The sequence below is a fragment of the Bos javanicus genome, chromosome 10, assembly GCF_032452875.1.
Source record: "Bos javanicus breed banteng chromosome 10, ARS-OSU_banteng_1.0, whole genome shotgun sequence".
NCBI lineage: Eukaryota > Metazoa > Chordata > Mammalia > Artiodactyla > Bovidae > Bos > Bos javanicus.
The window spans coordinates 75,417,424-75,430,979 of record NC_083877.1 but is presented as its reverse complement, the minus strand read 5'-3'; the positions used below and the strand labels follow the sequence as shown (position 1 = coordinate 75,430,979).

The 13,556-nt window shown below is 42.0% G+C and overlaps 1 protein-coding gene and 1 long non-coding RNA gene across 6 annotated transcripts in view; one reads left to right on the top strand and one right to left on the bottom strand.

Annotated features, from left to right (window-relative positions):
• Positions 1–7,461: 7,461 nt before the first annotated feature.
• LOC133254810 (uncharacterized) lies at positions 7,462–10,980 on the bottom strand. Its single transcript, XR_009738772.1, has 2 exons — positions 10,246–10,980; positions 7,462–9,655 (listed from the first exon to the last, which is right to left on the bottom strand). It is a non-coding gene; the product is annotated as an uncharacterized LOC133254810 (long non-coding RNA).
• A 90-nt stretch (positions 10,981–11,070) lies between these two features.
• WDR89 (WD repeat domain 89) overlaps positions 11,071–13,556 on the top strand; it is a 49,109-nt gene continuing 46,623 nt past the window's right edge. For 2 of the 5 annotated variants that reach the window (XM_061429081.1, XM_061429080.1), the window contains exon 1: positions 11,077–11,160. The gene's annotated coding sequence lies outside the window, so the exon portion shown is untranslated. Of the gene's footprint in view, positions 11,161–13,556 lie in introns of all 5 variants that reach the window. The other 3 variants (XM_061429084.1, XM_061429082.1, XM_061429083.1) reach the window with 2 other exon arrangements.

Sequence of the window (13,556 nt, the reverse complement as noted above, 5' to 3'; positions counted from 1 at the left end):
GAACACTGGAGTGGGTTGCCATTTCCTTCTCCAATGCATGAAAGTGAAAAGTGAAAGGGAAATTGCTCAGTCGTGTCTGATTCTTCGAGACCCCATGGACTGCAGCCCACCAGGCTCCTCCATCCATGGGATTTTCTAGGCAAGAGTATTGGAGTGGGGTGCCATCGCCGTCTCTGAGAAAAACATCTATATCTGCTTTATTGACTATGCCAAAGCCTTTGACTGTGTGGATCACAATCAACTGTGGAAAATTCTGAAAGAGATGAGAATTCCAGACCACCTGACCTGCCTCTTGAGAAATCTGTACGCAAGTCAGGAAGCAAGTTTGAACTGGACATGGAACAACAGACTGGTTCCAAATCAGGAAAGCAGTACATCAAGGCTGTATACTGTCACCGTGCTTATTTAACTTATATGCAGGGTACATCATGAGAAACACTAGGCTGGAGGAAGCACAAGCTGGAATCAAGACTGCTGGGAGAAATATCAATAACCTCAGATATGCAGATGAGAGATCAGATCATATCAGTCGCTCAGTCATGTCCGACTCTTTTCGACCCCATGAATCACAGCACGCCAGGCCTCCCTGTCCATCACCAACTCCCGGAGTTCACTGAGACTCATGTCCATCGAGTCAGTGATGGCATCCAGCCATCTCATCCTCTGTCGTCCCCTTCTCCTCTTGCCCCCAATCCCTCCCAGCATCAGATATGCAGATGACACCACCCTAATGGCAGAAAGTGAAGAGGAACTACAGAGCCTCTTGATGAAAGTTAAAGAGGAGAGTGAAAACGTTGGCTTAAAGCTAAACATTCAGAAAACGAAGATCATGGCATCTGGTCCCATCACTTCATGGTAAATAGATGGGGAAACAGTGGCTGACTTTATTTTTGGGGGCTCTAAAATCACTGCAGATGGTGACTGCAGCCATGAAATTAAAAGACGCTTACTCCTTGGAAGAAAACTTATGACCAACCTAGAGAGCATATTAATAAGCAGAGACGTTACTTTGCCAACAAACGTCCATCTAGTCAAGGCTATGGTTTTTCCAGTAGTCATGTATGGATGTGAGAGTTGGACTATAAAGAAAGCTGAGTGCCGAAGAATTGATCCTTTTGAACTGTGGTGTTGGAGAAGACTCTTGAGAGTCCCTTGGACTGCAAGGAGATCCAGCCAGTCCATCCTAAAGGAGATCAGTCCTGGGTGTTCATTGGAAGGACTGATGTTGAAGCTGAAACTCCAATACTTTGGCCTCCTGATGCGAAGAACTGACTCATTTGAAAAGACCATGATGCTGAGAAAGACTGAGGGCAGAAGAAGGGGATGACAGAGGATGAGACGGTTGGATGGTATCACTGACTCAATGGACATGAGTTTGAGTAAACTCCAGGAGTTGGTGATGGACAGGGAGGCCTGGCGTAATACAGTCCATTGGGTTGCAAAAGTCGGACACGACTGAGCAACTGAACTGAACTGAACTGACTATATGGACCTTTGTTGGCAAAGTGATGTCTCTGTTTTTTAATACAGAGGTTTGTCATAGCTGTCTAGATTTGCCATACATAGCTTTCCCTCCAAGGAGCAAGCATCTTCTAATTTCATGGTTGCAGTCACCATCTGCAGTGATTTTGGAGCCCAAGTAAATAAAGTCTGTCACTGTTTCCACTTTTCCCCTTTCTAGTTGCCATGAAGTGATGGGACCAGATGCCATAGTCTTTCATTTTTTTAATGTTGAATTTTAAGCCAGCCTTTTCACTCTCCTCTTTCACTCACATCAAAAGGCTCATTAGTTCCCCTTCAGCTTCTGCCATTAGAGTGGTATTGTCTGCATATCTGAGGTTGTTGATATTTCTCCCAATAATCTTGATTCCAACAGCCTGACATTTTGCAAAATGTACTCTGCATATAAGTTAAATAAGCAGAGTGACAATATACAGCCTTGTCGTATTCCTTTCCCAATCTTGAACTAGTCAGTTGTTCCATGTCTGGTTCTAACTGTTGCTTCTTGACTCATATACAGGTTTCTCAGGAGACAGGTAAGGTAGTTTGGTACTCCCATCTCTTTTAAGAATTTTCCAGTTTCCCAAAGAAAGGCAATGCCAAAGAATGTTCCAAGTACCGTGCAACTGCGTCATTTCACATGCTAGGAAGGTTATGCTTAAAATCCTTCACGCTAGGCTTTCACCGTATGTGAACCAAGAACTTCCAGATGTACAAGCTGGGTTTAGAAAAGGCAGAGAAACCAGAAATCAAATTGCTAACATTCGTTGGATCATGTGGAAAGCAAAGGACTCCAGAAAAACATATACTTCTGCTTAAATGACTACATTAAACCTTTGACTGTGTGGATCACAATTACCCTGAATGGATTTTCAATTTGGGAATTTAAGGGTGAGAAAATAGTAATTAATTAGATTAATATATTCATGACTGAGACTTTATTTAATGTTCCTTTCCTCTTTTAACCTTTCACTTCATTAGCCTGAGAGCAATCATCTGTAATCATTTATAATCATCTGATTACAAACTGATGACTCTCAAGTCAAGCTTCTGACTCTCACTGTGACTCTGTATTTTATCACCATCATCACAACGTATTTGCTCAAAGGAAAGGAAACTTGATTTTGCTTCAATGTGATATTATTGCTCAGATATTAAGATGCTGGCAATCATGATGAGATCCATCTTTACAATTCTTTGCACAACTTAGGATTTTGTGTCATCTGGTATGGAAATTTATTTATTGTAATACACTGCTTAGAAAACTAAATCCAACTTCCTACTAAATATTTTTCTAGGATAGTGATGAGAGAGAATCAAACTATATGTAAATCCAAAAATGGGAAGACAATGAGTGGAGTTACCAGTGGTATTTGAGTCTGAGAACCAAAAGTTCCAGAAATCTTTCAAAAGAAAACAGATGGTGTTCATATTTCTTTTCCAGCTCAGATGAATAATTTTGTATTATACCATCATATAAACCAATTGGAAATCACATGAAAAAATGAAAAATCATAATGAGTCTGTATTTCACATAACTTCATATCAATTGTCTCTTTATTACTGCACTCTACTCTGCCTGTAACTTGGATCTACTTCATCATTTACACTTTGATTCCACTTCATGGCTGTTGTATAATCCTAGTGTTATCATTACATTTTTTTTTCAAGGATAATTTTTAACAACTAAAGGGCTCAGCAAACATCTTTTTTTATCATCCTTCCTAGAATCACTCAGAGCAAGTGGTATAAACGGACCAAGTGCTGAAATTTGAACCAGAGGCTCCTGAACACCTGTACTGTGGCAAGCACTGTGGGGAGGGCTTTATTTACATTGTGTTTATTTTCATAATCTCATTGAAAGGAATATATTGTCACCTGATGAATAATTTGAAGTTTAGAGAGATTAAATAACTTCTTCAAAATCATACAGTTTTGAGTAATAGTCCTTATTAAAATATTTGCTTATTTTAGTTACATTTGGTGGGGGAGTCATCATTTAGAGATACAAAGAATCCTATCTACAAATGAAATGACTTGCTTATAAATAATCTAATAGGAGATGTGGTGGGAAAGTGGGTGAGAGCATAGATATAAGTTTAGCCATCAGTTAAGTTGGTTGATAGGGTCATATACATAATGGTTCATGATACCATTTTTTTCTACTTTTGTATAAGATGGAACTTTCCCACACTGAAGTTTTTAAAAGTAGCCTGAAATGTAGAACTACAATAAAAAAGAAAGTGTAAAGGTGTAGCTGGACCACAAAGAGGGCTGAGCGCTGAAGAATTGATGCTTTTAAATTGTGGTGCTGGAGGAGACTCTTGAGAGTCCCTTGGACTGCAAGGAAATCAAACCACTCAATTCTAAAAGAAATCAACCTTGAATATTCATTGGAAGAACTGATGCTGAAGCTGAAGCTCCAATACTTTGCCCAACTAATGTGAAGAGCCAGCTCACCGGAAAAGACCCTGATGCTGGGAAAGATGGAGGACAGGAGGAGATGGGGGCAACAGAGGATGAGATGGTTGGATGGCATGACTGACTCAATGGACATGACTTTGAGCAAACTCTGGGAGACAGTGAAGGGTACTGCAGTTCATGGGGTCACAAAGAGTTGACAGACACAACTTAGCAACTGAACAACAACAAATCTGTAGTAGTGTTCACCTTAGCAATTCAAGAACTCTTTCAGCTATATCCTTTTAGAGCTGATCTGGAGGAAGAGCCCTGGATCAACTTTAACGTGCATGGGTAAATGAGTACTTCCATAACTTATTTAATAAAGAAGTGATGAGAATTCCCTGGAAGTCCAGTGATTAGTACTTGGCACTTTCACTGCTGGCCTAGGTTCAATCTCTGGTTGGGAAACTAAGATCCTGCAAGCCTGGCAACACAGTCAAAAAAGAAAAAAAATTTTTTTTCAAAGTAATTATTAAGATCCTAAGCTGCTACTGTTGATCCTAACCACACCTCTATAATAAACTATGGTCCTAATTCTTAGTTAAATAGAAGACCCAAGGACCAACGGTTTGTCAAATACTCTAGTCTTTCTTTCTTCTCCTCTTGACTCCATTTAGTGTGCTATTTTACTATTTGTTCATTCTTTTTAACTTCAAAGTAGCAGGAAGAGAACAAACAGCTTAAACCATTCAATTCACCACCTTTGAGCAGCTCTGTGGAGAGGTTTTCTGGAGGTAGGTGGTGTTTTGGGTCAATATAATTATCAGTTGCAGTACCAGTTCTGCCTCTTCTTCAACTCTCAGCTGTCTAAAGGGGTTATAGGAAAGTCCATCTTAAAACTGAGGGAATTAAAATACTGTCACTATCTTGAAAAATCCGCATGGTGACTGGAGTAAACCAATTGGCACCTGTTACAGGATGTTCTAGCCACCTCTCCACCCTGTGGCTTCAACGGCAATGTTGTTGACATTTTCAAAAGGTCCAGAGCGGGTAGCTTGCCAGGAAGTCCTTCTCATACAGAGGCAGACATGCCTACAGGTGGGCCTTTATACTGAGAAACCTCTGTGATTCAAGAGTTGGGCAACATATTCCTGATGCTAGGGAATCAAGCCAAAGGCTTCAAATGTAGGCTGTCAGGCCAACATCTCAAGGAATAGCCAAAGAGGCAGAAAGTTAGAGAAACAGGCTGGAATGGAGTTTGAAGGTAGAGCCATTCCTTTTAGACGCATTTTACCAGAGAGTGGAAATGGAATTGGTTTGTACATCCTGTGTGCTTATACTAACCCTCTTCCCAAAATACAAGACACAATCTCAAATATAGTTTCCGGGAATGAGCTGCAAGCCTGAACCCCAACTCTCAAAGATCTGAAGTTCTTTATCTGTGTGCTGCCATGAAGGTATTTTGTAGATGTAATTACTGTTCATTATCAGTAGACTTTAAATAAAGGTTATCCTAGATAATCTGGCCAGGCCCAATTCAATTAGCTGAAGGGCTTTCAGAGCAGAACTGAGGTTACTAGGAAGAAATTCTGCCTGTGGATTGCAACTTCAGCACATGCCTGAGAGTTCCAGACTCCTTCTCCTGACACACTGCTCTACAGATTTCAGACTCGTCTTCTAGCCAGCCCCACAATTGTCTAAGTCAATTCCTTGCAAAAAAAATTAAAAAATCCTTAATTTATATCTCTGACTGGTTCTGTTTCTCTCATTGAGCCTTGGTACAGTGATTGAGCCTGAATATTTCCAAATAGTATTATGTGTAATTCAGACTTCACATTTTAACAATAGCAAACAAAACTATTTTTGTGCATATATACCAGTCATAGATTTTATTTTCTTGGGTTCCAAAGTCACTGGTGATGGTGACTGCAGCCATGAAGTTAAAAGATGCTTGCTCCTTGGAAGGAAAGCTATAACAAGCCTAGAAACTGTGTTAAAAAGCAGAGACACCATTTTGCCAACAGAAGTCCATACAGTCAAAGCTATGGTTTTTCCAGTAGTCAGCACAGATGTGAGAGTTGGACCATAAAGAAGGCTGAGCCCAAGAATTGATGTTTTCAAACTGTGGTGCTGGAGAATACTCTTGACAGTCACTTAGACTACAAGGAGATCAAACCAGTCATTCCTAAAGGAAATCAACCTTGAATATTCATTTGAAGGACGGAAGCTGAAGCTAAAGCTCCTATACTTTGACCACCTGATACAAAGAGCCAACTCATTGGAAAAGATCCTGATGCTGGGAAAGATTGAAGGCAAAAGAAGAAGGGGGCAGCAGAGCATGAGATGGTTAGATAGCATCACCAACTCAACGGACATGAATCTGAGCAAACTCCAGGAGATAGTGGAGGACAGAGGAGCCTGGCATGCCACAATCCACGGAGCCACAAAGAGTTGGACATGACTTAGTGACTAAATAACAACAGGAGTGAGAGTATGTGTGGAGTGTATGTATATGTGTGCTCTTTTGACTAGGCTTGACCTTCAGCCCCATGTCCTTCCTTGCAGTGTTCAAGAATCCTATAGCAAGAATCTTGCTAAGGCAGTTAAACCAGAATCACCCTCTCTCAATATCTGATTGAGTGCCTCATCCTTCATTATCCCCCGGGTGATGTCCAATTATACCTACCAACTTTTAGTAAGAACTGTTGAGTAATGTAGCAATAATCCCCCCTAACCCTGATATTTCCTCATAGTAAACTTCCACCCACTGCCCCCCTATCCCCTGACTATAAATTCCTGCTTTCCCTGTTGGACTCAGAATTGACTCTAATCTATCTCCCTTTTTACAGAACCCTACCACAGTACCTACCTTGAAGAAAGTCCGCCTTACCTTCTTAAAAAGTGTCATGAATAACTTTTTTCTTTAACACTTCAGACTTTTTTGATCATATATTTCTCAATAATTTTTTTTTACCACTCATACATATGTAAACATATTTATATATATGTGATTAGGTTTCAAAGTTTATCCTGCTATATCATGTTCACAATTTTAAAAAATACCTATATATATATATATACACACACACATATATATAAAGAAAAGTGTTATAAGATTCCCACTGTCCCTACCTACTATCCAGTGAAACCACAGCCAAGGGAACGGGCTTGGCTGAATCAGCAGGGAGAGAAAACCCTGTTGAGACTGATTCTAGTCTAGCACGGTGAAGAGAAATGAGAGGTGTAGGATAAGTGGGAGGCCCCCGGCACCCCACCACCCCTGTGTCTGTGAGGGAGCGGGGTGGGGTGCACCGGCCTTGCAGGCCACCAGTGAAATATTCTGATCATTTTTTCACTGACCGAGTGAGGCGCAGGGGCGGGGAGAGGAGGGTGTGTGGCAGTGGCAAGCTCATTTCTGGTACCAAGTGCCCCGCCAGGGCCAGTGCCAGGTGGGGAGTTTGACTGAGGCTGTACACCTGCAAATGGTGTCCTAAGGCGAGCTCAGGGAGAACAGAAACCTCCCATGGAGCAGAAGAGCAAGAACTCGCTTGATCTTGATTTTCAGTATGAATACAGACCGTGAAAGCGGGTCTTCACGATCCTTCTGACCTTTGGGGTTTTAAGCAGGAGGTGTCAGAAAAGTTACCACAGGAATAATTGGCTTGTGGTGGCCAAGTGTTCATATAGTGACGTTTTTGATCCTTTGATGTCAGCTCTTTCTATCATTTTGAAGCAGAATTCACCAAGCGTTGGGATGTTCACCCACTAATTGGGAACGTGAGCTGGGACTAGACTGTGGTGAGACAGATTAGTTTTACCCTACTGATGATGTGTTGTTGCCATGGTAATCCTGCTCGGTAGGAGGAACTGCGGGTTCAGACATTTGGTGTATGTGCTTGGCTGAGGAGTCAATGGGTCAAAGCTACCATCTGTGGGATTATGACTGAATGCCTCCAAGTCAGAATCCCATCCAGGCAGAATGATATGGCAGCGCTGGGAATCCTTGGTTGGCCTTGGACAGCCAGTCCCCTGCCATCCCTGCCAGCGGCCTGCCACCCATGTCCCTCTATGCACAGCATGGCATGCCCTGCTGCGTGCTGGGACCAGGTCATACATTAGGACCGGATCTGGTGCAGAAAGCCTTTCGTCCTAAGACACGGGGCACAGCCAGAAAGATGGCTACCCCCTCGCCTGTCACCACCGCAGGTTTGTGGGGAACCTGGTGCTTAACCATTGGTAGATGACCTGCTTCTGGGTTGGGGTTTCATAGGCAGCAGAGCAGCTCCCTTGCTATGATCTATTGAAAGTCAGTCCTGGACACAAGGGTTTGAAAAAAGGAAAAAAGCAAAAAACATTTTTTAAAAGTGTTGATATTAAAAAGTAAACACAGGAACTTTCCCGGGTGGTCCAGTGGCTGGGACTCCACGCTCCTGGTGCAGGGGGCCCAGTTTGACCTGGTCAGGGCAATAGATCCCGTGTGCTGCAACTAAAAGGTCCCTCCTGTCATGACTAAGACCCGGGGCAGCCAAATAAATAAACAAGTAAATAGTTTCAAAAAGTAAACACAACCAGGGATTGTAATATTTGTTTCCTGTATCTCAAAAGTCATCTTGCATTTCTCTCACTTTGAGGTCATTTCTTAAAACTATTTCCCAACAGATGGTGTACAAAGATGATTCCTGGGTTAAAGGGAAGTAGTGGTGACTGCTGCAATTTCTGTTTTTAAATTCTGAGTTAAAAAAAAAAACAAAACTATTCAAGATGTTTCCCTTTAAATGGAATACTTTGACTGCTTCCGAAATACTCCAAAAGAGCGAACTTAGGACAGTTAATACAGATCAGCCAAATGTGCCCAGGATTCAGTTATTCAGTTGATTTGTCACTCTGCTGAACCATGCTAATCATAGTAGCAGTCTTGATATCTGCAATTTTTATTCTTAGTAATACAAATTTAATTAATATCCCAAATGGATCACTGATTTAAAATAGGGGCAAAAGAAAAATATTTTCAGAATGTTAGTTAATGGAAGGCATTAAAACTAACAAATTTACATTTTTGTCTGATGGTGATTTTCATACCAATATATTTCACTGAGTACATCATATCAAATATTTAAAGGAGAAATATAGTGGTGGTTACACTGTTTGGCTCTTTATGTAGAATTATAGAGAAAAAAAACCACTTATGTTTCTCATGTTTCATTTACAAAGAAAACCTGAGACCTTCTGTCATCATTTACAAGACACAAAAAATTGTAAAACCAATTATTCCAAGCATTAGTCATAACAGCAGTTTCTGCTTGGCTTAAATCCTCTAAATTGTCCTTAATTTTTTGTCCAGCAACAAGCCCTGTTTTTTTCTTACACACATGAATGTTTGTATTACATATTAAATAGAAAAAAAAAATGTTGTAAAGGGCCACTCAGAAAAACTTTTGGTATTTATAGATTTTCACTTTTCTTAAACACAAAGCAATGAAATATTACTAAACGTGCTCACAGACGTGAAAGAAGTTCATGATTCAATAAAACCAAGGAAGTGAAGTGAAGTGAAGTCACTCAGTCCTATTCGACTCTTTGTGACCCCATGGACTGCAGCCTACCACGCTCCTCCATCCATGGGATTTTCCAGGCAGGAGTACTGGAGTGGGTTGCCATTTCCTTTGCCAGAGGATCTTCCCGACCCAGGAATCAAACCCGGGTCTCCCACTTGTAGACAGATGCTCTACCACCTGAGCCACAAGGGGAAGTCCTAAAACCAAGGAAACTGCCTTAAACCAGCATGTTTCCAATAAGACTGAAAACAGACTTCATAATACAATGTTTAATAATATATAGTGTGTGTGTGCCTCCTGAAATTGGTCATGTTTGACATTTTAACTACAGCATTATTTTCCTATCAACACAGTAGCCAATTCTGCTTTTTATCAACACCTGATTTACGTAAACAGACGAAAAAGTATATATAACTGTCAAGTTTAAAGCACTTTTCAAATATTGTCGAGTGAACACGAACATGAAAATCAAATACCATTTTGCTGTAAAAGCAAAAAAACCAAGACTTTTACTATCTACTTTGTATGTTAATCACGAACATCTAGCAGAGGGCTTCGCTGGTGGCTCAGTGGTAAAGAATCAGCCTGCAATGCAGGAGACTCGGGTTCGATCCCTGGAAGAGGCCATGGCAACCCACCCCAGTATTCTTGCCAGGAGAATCCCATGGACAGAGGAGCCTGGCGGGTTATATAGTCCATAGCGTCGCAAAGAGTCAGACACGACTGAAGCATCTAAGCAGCATCAGCAGAGGCACAGTAGTGAAATGGTTTAAATACTAGTATTTACCTTTACATACATGAAGACCTTCTAGTTTTCCTAAGTGTCCTTTGGCTTTAATACTGCTGATAAGCGAAAGGATAAGAAAGCACAACGGAAAACAAGAAAACCACAGTAACTATCAGCGGTTGTTAACATGGAGAAGCAGCAACAACAATCACATTCAAAGCTATGGGACATATGCGTCCAGGACCACAAATCCCAGGATTGCCTGGGGTGGACGCGGAGCTACGTTCAAATTGATAACTTTTTCAGCCAATGACACAGGCAAGTCAAAGACCGCGAAAAGGCCAGACTCCTCTGCGTTCCAAAACTGAAGTCATTATTTTAAAGTTCTGAGTGTATATGGGTGTTTCAGGGCCCGATTCGAAGTACTCAGTATTTCTCACCCTCAGAAACTTACTGGTCAACGTACCGTCTACCCGAGTCTGGCTCGGTGGTAGTTCTAGCGTCTAAACGCTGAAAGGAACTCACGTCACCTTCTGTCAACGGAAGTACCCAGTCGCCCAAGAAAGAGGCGGAACTCACTTTCTTCTTGCCCTTTCTCGGACAAGGCGCCAGGAAACTTACGCCTTCGTTACAACCAATGAGTCACTAAAACTTCCGTTAACGTAACGTACTTCCGTAACCTAAAGGGCGATGTTGCCCGTCCCTATACGGAAGCTGGGTCTACGTCTGCGCAGATGCCTAGTGTTCTTCCAATCCGGAAAGAGGCCAACTCCCGGCGTTTCTCCTCACCTCCTCACCCCACCTCTTTCCCCTCCCCTGGGCAATGGCCCGCCTCTCTGCTGTTGACCAATCCTCTGCGGGCTCCTTTGCCCGTTTATCCAATCAGAGAGCTGGAGGGTGGAGTTCCGGTCGTCCGCTCGGCTCCGAGTCTGTGCTCGAGTCCGTTCCCGCACCAGTCGTGGGCGTCCTGGTCAGGTATATTTTCCAGGCCTGGGGTGGTTAAGGTTCCTGGGATGGGCAGCTATCTTGACGGTCGGCGACAGTGCCAGTTGACTCTAGAAAACCGAAGTCGCTGAGCCTGTAGCACTAGGGGCAGAAGGAAATTAGGGGAGGCGGTGAGAGGTAGCCACGTGTTGGGACTTCTGGTGCAGTGATCCGAGTCATACCCATGCTGTCACTGCTCCGCCGATCTTCTGAGGGTTAGGTTGGTGTCGCCGAAGCCGTCCTGTTTGGGTAAAAACTAAGCGCCTGTTTGTCAAGTGTTCAAGGAGGGGTAGCTGGGACCTATTTTTCCCCTACCCGCACTCCCTCCTCTCGCATTCTTTCCTACCCACCTCCTGGGTTGGTTAATTTTCGGGATCAGAAAAGCAGATTCTCCTTTGGGAAGAGAGGTCCTGGAGTATGTAGTACGAACTGTGAGGCTAGCTGCTGTGATAAGCGCTTTACGTGTATTATGTCATTTAATCCACACAGCAACACCTAGAAGGGTAGATACTCATTTTCATGCGGAGAAACACATTACTCGGCTATATGTTCTCTTCAGCTTCTTTCTGACCACTTGCGTATGACATTCGGTTTCTATGCACGTAAAATTAAAATATGGTATTGCTTGTAAAATGTTGATCTTGTTTTCTTTTCTAACTTGAAGTTATTTTAGAAGTTAATACAACATACCTAGACATTGCTGTTGTCGAGGTAAAATAATCTAGTAGAAAGACATCGGAGTAGGAGCCATTTACTAACCTTTAACTGGGCAAGTCACCCTCTCAGCTGCTGCTTTTTCCACTGCAGAATTGAATTCAGTACCAGACTTGCCTGCTTCCTAGAGTTGTGAGGATCAAATGAGATAATGAATATAAATTATTGATGTTAACTACATAGGACTCTTTCTGCTTTTCAGTTTCTTTCCTGTAGAAGCTAGACTACCTTTAACATGCAATATATAATATACTTAAAATATTATACACACACACACATACAGTGGATAACATGCAGCCTATTACCACTTGAGTTGAAATACCTCTTAAGCCTATGTGGCCCACTTAGCTGCTTATCCAGGGTTCAGGATCTTATTCCCTATGAATGCAGAAGTGGTACTTGTCTGGTTTGTATTCTTATCTTACACTGCTGTAGACAGCATAAAGCAAAAATAGTTCAGCTCGTTTAACTGCTTTTCTGAGTTCTGATTACTTCTGGAGACTCTGAGAGGAAGTCCCATTTCTTTGGTTTTTTTCAGCTTCTAGAAGCCACTTGTATTTCTTGACTTGTGGCTCCTGTATTTTAAAAGCACATATCTGAAATCTGTGTTTCCATGATCTTATCACCCTCTGCCTTCCTCTTAATGGGGCATTTCTGTTTACAAATAGGTCCCACCTAGATCAGTCAGTTCAGTCACTCAGTCATGTCCAACTCTTTGCAACCCCATGGACTGCAGCACACCAGACTTCCTTGTCCATTACCAACTCCTAGAACTTGCTCAAACTCATGTCCATCGAATTGGTGGTGCCATCCAACCATCTCATCCTCTGTCGTCCTCTTCTACTCCTGTCTTCATTGTTGCCCAGCATCAGGGTCTTTTCCAAGGAGAAAGTTCTTCACATCAAGTAGCCAAAGTATTAGAGTTTCAGCATTAGTCCTTCAAATGAATATTCAGGACTGATTTCCTTTAGGATGGACTGGTTGGATCTCCTTGCAGTCTAAGGGACTCTCAAGAGTCTTTCCAACAACACAGTTCAAAAGCATCAATTCTTTGGCAGTCAGCTTTCTTTATAGTCCAACTCTCACATCCATACATGACTACTGGAAAAACCATAGCCTTGACTAGATGGATCTTTATTGGCAAAGTAATGTCTCTGCTTTTTAATATGCTGTCTAGGTTGGTCATAGCTTTTCTTCCAAGGAGCAAGTGTCTTTTAATTTCATGGCTGCAGTCACCATCTGCAGTGATTTTGGAGCCCCAGAAAAGTCTCTCACTGTTTCCATTGTTTCCCCATCTATTTGCCATGAAGTGATGGGACCGGATGCCATGATCTTAGTTTTTTGAATGTTGAGTTTTAAGCCAGCTTTTTCACTCTCCTCTTTCACTTTCATTGTGGCTCTTTAGTTCTTTGCTTTCTGCCATAAGGGTGGGGTCATCTGTGTATCTGAGGTTATTGATGTTTCCCCCGGCAATCTTGATTGCAGCTTGTGCTTCATTCAGACCAGCATTTCTCATGATATACTCTGCATATAAGTACTACTCTGCATGTAAGTTAAATAAGCAGAGTGACAATGTACAGCCTTGATGTACTTCTTTCCCAGTTTGGAACCAATCTGTTGTTCCATGTCCAGTTCTAACTGTTGCTTCTTGACCTGCATATAGATTTCTCAGG